A 7,797-nucleotide genomic window follows, 5' to 3' on the forward strand; every position below is an offset into this window, starting at 1 on the left:
CTTCTTCCTACCCGCACAAAAATCTGGAGTGCATTTATTACTTCTTTTATGGTGGCTGTTGAAAGAAAAAAGAGTCATTATAGGCATACAGTCAGCGTAGGTTCTTCAAGCTGATGATAAAAAAATAAAAAGTATAGATATCAAAGAATGAAATACTAAAAGCAAAGTAGTACAATGACAACAGTAAAAAATTTTCCATGAGGAACTATCAATAGCACATTTTGTCCCTTCCCTTCAATTCTTGCCAGCTAGTTACCGCTACTTAATCATTCATACTTTTCTTTGAGAATTGGAGATTATTGCTTATATCTGTTTCAATCGTTTGATCTATTGTTTTCAATTAGTTTCTTAATTCTTTTTCTTGAAAACCATATTCCAAATATCTAAGCTTGCCTTGGTGCATGATATATCTCGGGGAGCCATCCCTGCTTGAATTGAGTTATTTTCTTGTGAATATATGAAGACAATGGTACCATTGCTGGGTAGAGTTAGCAGTTTCTAAAGCCATTATACCTTCCTGTCAGCTCCCACACCTGATACAAACGTCAGTGCTGATAGATGGAAAATTCCCAAGTTAAAAACAGAAGAGAAGCACAAACAATCTGGAATTGGCTATTCCACAGTGATAGCAAAATCATAAGGTATATGAAAGCCAGATAACATTTTCTCACTTGATGAGAAATAATGTGGTTATATTCATCATCATCAAAGCTCAAACTCTGTCTACATACATGCTTTAAGAATACAGATGCCATGTACATTCTTTTATCCTTTTTTACATGGTCTTTAAAAAAATTTTTTAGCATTGTGCAAATGGACAGCTTTTACCCTTGAAAGATGATGATCTTCTGAATATTCATGGGACAGATTTTCCTGGTACAAGTATGTTGCCTTTGGGTTGCTCTCTGTATCTCTCACTAATAAGATCTGACTTAAATAATATTGGGACTTTCTTTTGCTAATCTGTTCTAATTTCCATTTAACCTATTAAACTTCACCAGTTTTATTCATAGCCACTTTTATTTTATAGCCACTTTCTCCAATCAAATGTGATGAATTACAATTCTCATAACCAACATTTGATACTATACTACATTGGATGCTTATCCAGAATAGCAATAGCAATAGCACTTAGACTTATATACCGCTTCATAGTGCTTTACAGCCCTCTCTAAGCGCTTTACATATGGCCCCCAACAATCTGACTCCTCATTTTTCCCACCTCGGAAGGATGGAAGGCTGAGTCAACCTTGAGCTTTGAACTGCTGAACTGCAGCTAGCAGTCAGCTGAAGTAGCCTGCAGTGCTGCATTCTAACCACTGCACCACCTTGGCTCATAGAGACCTCAGTAGTCTCCAACTGGACCAGTGAAGGCAGTGGCGGCAGTGGTGAAGGGATGGTTTTGCACACATGCATGCATGCTGCTTTCACAAATGCAGCATTGGGTGCACACGCACTCACCCACCACTTCTGTGGCCTGGTTCCAAATGGGCTGCAGCCTGGTACTGGGTTGTGACCTGGGGATTGGGGACCACAAACATACAAGATTTAAAAGTTGGGTTTAATCATGTCCACCAGAAAAGTATCTCTCTGCGAGCCCTTCAAGCAGTAGTGGGATCCTCCCGGTTTAACAACTGGTTCGGTGATCGCGCACTGTGCATGTGTGCGCAGTTTGAAGAAATCTTCACTTCTGCATTTCTTCGGAGGAGAAACACAGCTGAGGCATGGCAATCTGCTTTGCCGCGTGAATCAGCTGAGAAGATAAAGGTAGGAAGACAGCACGTGTGGGCGGGTGGGCCCATCTGATCGTCGGGGCAAACCGGTTCGCTCCCAGCTGATCTTTGGAACCTGAACCGGTCTGAACCAGTAGAATCCCACCCCTGCCTTCAAGGTAGACCCAGACTAGGAAACCAAAGTCACACAGGCCAGTATCATTTTTACCATAAGCTTATGGTAACAATCGTGTCAGTCTGAATGTGTTTCCCCCCTTCTCTTCCTTTATCTGTATGAGAATTAGGATGGTGTCTGTCTGAGACATTATCTCAGATTTCAGTTCTGGCCCAGACTCAGATTTCTTTTATCTGCCCGTTGTTCTGGTTGTGGCATTACCTTCTGTTTCTCAGGGTTAGTCCTTCTGCCCATTATGCCATCACTCTCCAAAGCAGGCGAGGGTGTGTCAGTAGGGCAAGAATTCTACTGTGTGAAAGAATTCTACTATGAGTTGTGCTGAAAGTAAATCTGTGTGTCCCACTCAGTGAACAAAATGCTACATTCAAAATCCCACTTAAAGACAAAACCCGAAATGGAAAAAAAAAAAGCACCTGAAATCTATAGGAATGAACGTTGTGGGGAAACATCGGCAGTTACGTTTTTAAAAAGAGCTTACATGAGGCAATTTGCATTTTAAAAGCCCCCATCAGATAAATCTGTTTGTCAAAGAATGAAAACAGGGTGATTTGCATTTTAAAAAAGGTTCTTAGGCAATTTACATTAACAGTTAATTATAGGAAGCTATATAGGAACCTCCCTATGTTTTTGAGATATTGCAAACATAAATGGTGTTCAACATTTTTTTAAAAAAAAGTCCAATAAAAAAAAAGAACTGGTTTAAAATAATGCCCCATTGATGTTGATTTTTAACATTTCAGGGATAGGCAGTTTTTAGAGTTCAGTAAGTTTGTAGTTCGACCTTAAAACTATTAAACAAAATGTGAACAAGATAGTTGGTTTATTCTTAGACTCATAGGAATCAAACAGTCTTATTAAAGATGGATACCGTCAAGCAATACAACTCTAATTTATCTTCTACATGGGATGCATCCCTTAAAGATGTTCAGTTGCCTTTGGTTACATTCTCCAGGAAAACAGAGCCCTCCACCTTCTGTTTCACTGCTGAACAGCCCTAATTATGGTTGAAATATGTTTTTTTCCACTGAAATGTCCACCCATTCATTCTAGTTAATGAGCCCTCTGTGTGCAATGCTTAAAGTGAAGTATTGCAGGCAAACTCTGCCCACATCCTGGAGTTTGATTCTGACGGACTCAAGGTTGACTCAGCTATCCTGCCGAGGTTGGTAAAATGAGGATCCAGATTGTTGGGGAACAATATGCAGTACTGTAAAGGGCTATGGGGCAGTATATAAGTCTAAAATGCTATTTCTATTGGTAATCTTGCCATTCAAGAATGAGAGAATCAACTTTGTCTGCATAGTAGTCTTTTGGATATTTGAAAAATATCACCCCTTTAGCAGGTGACAGCAGCTGGTGAATCTCACCTAGAATAGAATAGAATAGAATAGAATAGAATAGAATAGAATAGAATAGAATAGAATAGAATAGAATAGAATAGAATAGAATAGAACAGAATAGAATTCTTTATTGGCCAAGTGTGATTGGACACACAAGGAATTTGTCTTGGTGCATACGCTCTCAGTATACATAAAAGAAAAGATACATTCGTCAAGAATCATAAGGTACAACACTTAATGATAGTCATAGGGAACAAATAAGCAATCAAATCATATTAGGAGACAGTCAATATATGTAAGGATACCAGCAACAAGGTATCTAAGCTTGGAAGTGAAGGAGGTCAGTTTTGGGTAGTACTTGGAGGGAGCATCAGGAAATCCAGAGGCTATAAACTAGGTTGGAAGTAAAAAAAAAAAGTATAACTTGGAAGGAAACAATGGCAAACCATTTCCATTCTGTTGCCAAGAAAACAGCATCATCACAAAATCACCAGGAGTTGGACTTGGCTCCAGAGTGTCTTTGCTTTTATACTAACATGTCTCTAAAGCAGTCTTCTCCAGGTGACAGAGTGTCAGTCCTGGCCCAGCTTCGGTCCCTTAGGAAAGAAAGACTCTTGACTCCATTTGCAGTAAAGAGTATACTTTTACTAAAAGCCAAGTGGTTACAGTACAGCAAAAACCAGAACTAAAGTTTTGCACACAAAGGTTCTCCAGTTAATTTCCCCATTTTTGTTCCACCCCACCTTATCTACCCACTGCCCAGTTACATTTGAAAAAGTTGTTTTAGTAACAGTCCCTGCTATGGCGGGCTGGATGGTGAGCCATTCCATTCCATTCTTCAGCCTCTGGCCTTGGAAAGATGAACCAGGGTGGCACAATGAATGGTTTCTGTTTCCCCCTTCCCACAGCTCCCGCCCCACCCTAGTTTATGACAGGCTGGCATCCAACAAAGTGAGGCTGAAATTCAGGATGGCAGTTCTGACATGATGGTTTTGAAGGAAACCATTCAGAGGCATGTTTCTTATCTATTGAATCTCTATGTCTGTACCAATTCTGAATTAAAACGTAACGATGGTTATCTTCTCTATGATTTTGTCTTAGTTCCACTGAATCTGGGTGGAAACTGGAGATTCCACTTTGATGATCATGGCTACCAAGACTCTTTTCCTCCATTGCTGGCAGTAAGTTAATATGGGTTGAGTAAAGAAGAAACACACCTTCCACTCTTGCACTGATACATCTTTCATCCCTGATACACGCTGTGTGCAAGAACAAGGAAGCTTTTCAAGCTTTGTTGATTCATCTGGATCAGGATGAATCTCTAGCAATCTTAATTAAAAATCAAAGGCAACCAGGCTTTGCAAACAGAATTGGTTATCACTCCTGAGAGAAATCTCATATTTTGGTATTCATATCTTGAATCTCTGTCTTCTTTTAATTGCTCCTGCATAATTGACATGATGTTGATATTATTGGCATTCATCCACCTGATTTTGAGGAGTGGGGGTGGGAAGATGGGAAAGAACCTGGCTGATTTTGCAACTACTGTATCCCAAGATTTTTTCTTGTTCCATAGCCATTAAATTGTCTCATTGTCTGATATTTGTTCCTTTGGTTTCTTTATATCTTGATTCTTGGGAAACATTGGGTCATGAAGTGGTTTAACAAAGGCATAATTATAAAAGAGATACTTGTACTTCTGCTGGTGTTGGAGAATACTGTGGACAGCCAAGAAAACAAATAAATGTTTGATACTGGAATTCAACAAATGAACCCAGAGTTCTTGCTTGAGGCACAAATCACCAGATTCAAATAATCCTAAGGTAGCCCTCAATTTACAACAGTTTGTTTATTGACCATTCAAAGATACAACAGTAAGGAAAAAAGTGGTTTATGACCATTGCAACATCCCCATGGTCATGTGATTAAAATTCAGATGCTTGGGAACTGATTCATATTTATGAGCATTGCAGTGTCCTGGGGTCGTGTAATCACTTTTTGCGACCTTCTCACAAGCGAAGTCAGTGGGGAAGCCAGATTCACATAACAACCATATTACTAATTTAACAACTGCAGTGATTCAGTTAACAAATGTGGCAAGAAAGGCATAAAATGGCGCAAAACTCACTGAACAACTTTTAGCAACAGAAATTTGGGGCTCAACTGTGGTCTTAAGTCAAGGACTATCTGTATTTGAGTACCTTATGGAAAGATCTAGCTCTGGAGGTAGAAGGAAAGAAGATGACTAGCAGCAAAGTGGATGGACACAGTTATAGTGGCAATGGGTGGACCTCTGGAAGACTTGAAGCAGTGGTGGGTTGTCCCCGGTTCGTACCGGTTCTATAGAACCGGTAGTGAAACCGGTGGGAGGCTCCACCCCCCCGACCCCGACATCATCAAAATGCTTCTGCACATGCGCAGAAGAGCGCACGGGCGCGGCCCCATTGCAAACCGGTAGTACAGGTAAGTAGAACGCACCCCTGACTTGAACGGCCAAATCAGATCATCACCATAGTTACTAAGAGTCAACACTGAAATATAGCACATAATCTATCAATCTATCTAGCAATCACTGAAAAATATGCAACTGGCAAAGCTTATTCCATTAAACATGAGCAAACCATTGTAACATAGGCACAGGAGTGAAGTACTCAAATCCATTGCCTTAAAAATACTGTTTTGCTTATCTACTGTTTGAAGGGTTGTTATACACTGTGGGATGTACTGCCTTAATCTGCTGGTTGGATGGATGAAAAATTGGCTATTGAAAACATCCCTCTATTGAAGTCTTGTCCAACTCCCACGTTTAAGGCCTTCCCTGCTGGAGGTTGATTTGAGCAGCTCAAGCTCACACAGGTCTAATAATTCCCCTTAAATTTTTACAAGCTTATTCATGTTTGCTGTCAAACACATTACTTAGATTTCTGGAGGCTATTCCAAGAGACAAACCATTAATTACTTGAAACAGCATAAAATGTCTTTCTTGAGAGACATATCTGAAAACAATTCAACAATTACATAGCCATGTTGCTAAACCAAGTGGCAGCAACTTGTTTTAACCAAGAAAGTTCAATTTAAATGGACAAAGAAAAAGATTGGCAAGCAAATTTGCCAACCGCCAATGATGATCTTTCAATATTTTGCAGAAAAAGTTTCCTTGATCCTTCTTGAATGCTATGGTCTCACCAGATTATGAACTCCAGTGAGGTACACAGAATGTGGTCACTGCATTGAGGTGATCAAAGCTCCACCTGTTTGTTTGCTTTAATTTTTTAACCCTATTTTATGAACACTAGGGTGCCTTCTAATTTCTGACATGCCACTTGTGGAGAAAAATAGTTTTGGGCAACTTTTCTCAAACCAAGTACAAACTTGTGTGCCATAATACATGTATAGAAATAAATTGCAAATACATATTACAGGACTGTGTTAAAATGTTCACATATTTTTAGTTAAAATATAAAAATTAGAAAATACAATAGTATGCCACTATAGATAAAGGTAAAGGTTCCCTTCGTACATATGTGCTAGTCGTTCCCGACTCTAGGGGGCGGTGCTCATCTCCGTTTCAAAGACGAAGAGCCAGCACTGTCTGAAGATGTCTCCGTGGTTATGTGGCCGGCATGACTAAATGCCAAAGGCGCAGGGAACACTGTTACCTTCCCACCAAAGGTGATCCCTATTTTTCTACTTGCATTTTTTATGTGCTTTCAAATTGCTAGGTTGGCAGAAGCTGGGACAAGTAACAGGAGCTTACCCCGTTACGCGGCACTAGGGATTCAAACCGCTGAACTGCCGACCTTTTGATCGACAAGCTCAGCATCTTACCCACTGAGCCACTATACACTGAATTATTTCTCCTCTTTAAATAGGATTATATTCATCAGCAAATATTTAAATATGACAGCAATTCTAATATTAGTTATAAAAATCCATAGGTTTTACTATTTTTCTCTTCAGTTTTTGGCATTTGTCTGTTACAGATTCTGTCAAGATCTAGCAATCTATCATCTAATTGATAGCTCCTCATATATATAATGATCCCCAAATGCTCAATCTGTAACCTATTGCCATGAAAAATGCAAAAGACTCCATACGTGGAAAAGTTGATACAACTTTATCTTTTAACTTTTTCTGCAACAACAAACTTGAAGTCTTATTAGTCATGGATTATTAATTCCCACAACTTCTGGAGGCAAGCCTTGCTACTGGTTAATTGTTCTCACTGTCAGGAAATTTCTCCTTGGTTCTAGGTTGCTTCTCTCCTTGATTAGTTTCCACCCATTGCTTCTTGTCCTGCCTTTGGAAAATTAGATTGACCCCCTTTTCTTTGTGGCAACCCCTGAGATATTGGAATACTGCTATCATGTTAGCCTTAGTCCTTCTTTTCATTAAACTAGTTAGGTTCCTGCAACTAGTGGTGTCCTCCACAAAATTCCAAAGTACTAGTAGACTTCAGTGAGCCTGGGAGGTGTGCCAATAACTGGGATTTTTTAATCTAGCAGTTGATAGAAGTATCTGTTAAAGCAGGGGTGTCAAACTCGATTTC

The sequence above is a fragment of the Pantherophis guttatus genome, chromosome 1 (genome assembly GCF_059756535.1).
Source record: "Pantherophis guttatus breed Tessera chromosome 1, ASM5975653v1, whole genome shotgun sequence".
Taxonomy (NCBI): domain Eukaryota; kingdom Metazoa; phylum Chordata; class Lepidosauria; order Squamata; family Colubridae; genus Pantherophis; species Pantherophis guttatus.